Source organism: Aptenodytes forsteri, unplaced genomic scaffold (assembly GCF_000699145.1).
Source record: "Aptenodytes forsteri isolate BGI_AS27 unplaced genomic scaffold, ASM69914v1 Scaffold321, whole genome shotgun sequence".
In the NCBI taxonomy this organism is placed as follows: Eukaryota; Metazoa; Chordata; class Aves; order Sphenisciformes; family Spheniscidae; genus Aptenodytes; species Aptenodytes forsteri.
Genome location: NW_008795030.1, coordinates 378,973 through 380,009, shown reverse-complemented (window position 1 = coordinate 380,009; position 1,037 = coordinate 378,973).

Here is a 1,037-nt window from a genome sequence, read left to right as displayed (position 1 = left end):
TTTCCCTCTGCCCTCGCAGCGCGCTTTGGCACGCTGCTCTCATTTTTGAAGGCGAATCCTCTCTTTGGGCACCTCTCCAGCTCATCCCCCTGAGCCTGGAGCAAGTGGGGGGGGTCAGTTTAATCCATTTAATGCACATTTTCTTCCCCCACCGCAAATTCGAGCGGCCCCGAAGTGAAGGAGGACGAAGCAGGATTATACCACAAGGCTAAAAGCTGGGTGCATGAACGGCTCCCATGATGCTGGATGAGGAGTAAGGCTGTCACTTGGACAAGCTGCTCTGCCCCGGTGCGGGGGGACCAGAGAGGGCAATCCCCGTGGCTCCGCAGCGGGAACATCAGGCAGAGCCTCCTGACCTTTAAGGAGAGGGAAAACAAAACAGCTGGTGAAGCCACGGATAAATATCACTTGGGTTTCCAGCCGCTGCAAGGCACGCGAGCCGGCGGGGTGGCTCGGGGGACGGCGGGACCTGATGGCTAATTGTGGGGCAGCCCTAACGAGGGTCGGACTCCCGTCGAACACAGCCCTTTGGGCGCATCCTTGAGTCAAGGGCTCTGCCACGTCCCTGGTCCAGGGCCCGTCTGCAAGCCCTTGATGGTGCAGGGTGAGCCCAGCACCCCGTGCTCAGCACCGCACCCGATGCCCCAGCCCAGGGCTTAGCGAGACATCGGTGTGAGCCCCGCTGTTCCCCATCACCCCCTCCCGATTCCTCACCCCAGATGATACCCCAGCAGTGCCAGGCTTTGCTGGTGAGGGACATGTGCTCCGCCATCCTGACACGCACTAGATTGCGATGCCGCAGCCCAGGACATGCCCAGGATTGGGCTTAATTGGCAGATCCGGAGATCGGCTAGATCCGGCCTGGGAGATTCTCCCATGGGCCAGAAGTAGCCCCCAAAACAATGCCAGCCTCCTCGTGCAGCCACGGCATCACCCCAGAGAGGGTCCAGAGGGGCTCAACCCCTCCTCGGTGCTGAGGGGGGTCCCGCTGCCCAGGGCTGGGGGGGGGGGGGGGGGGGGGGGGCACGGGCACCCGC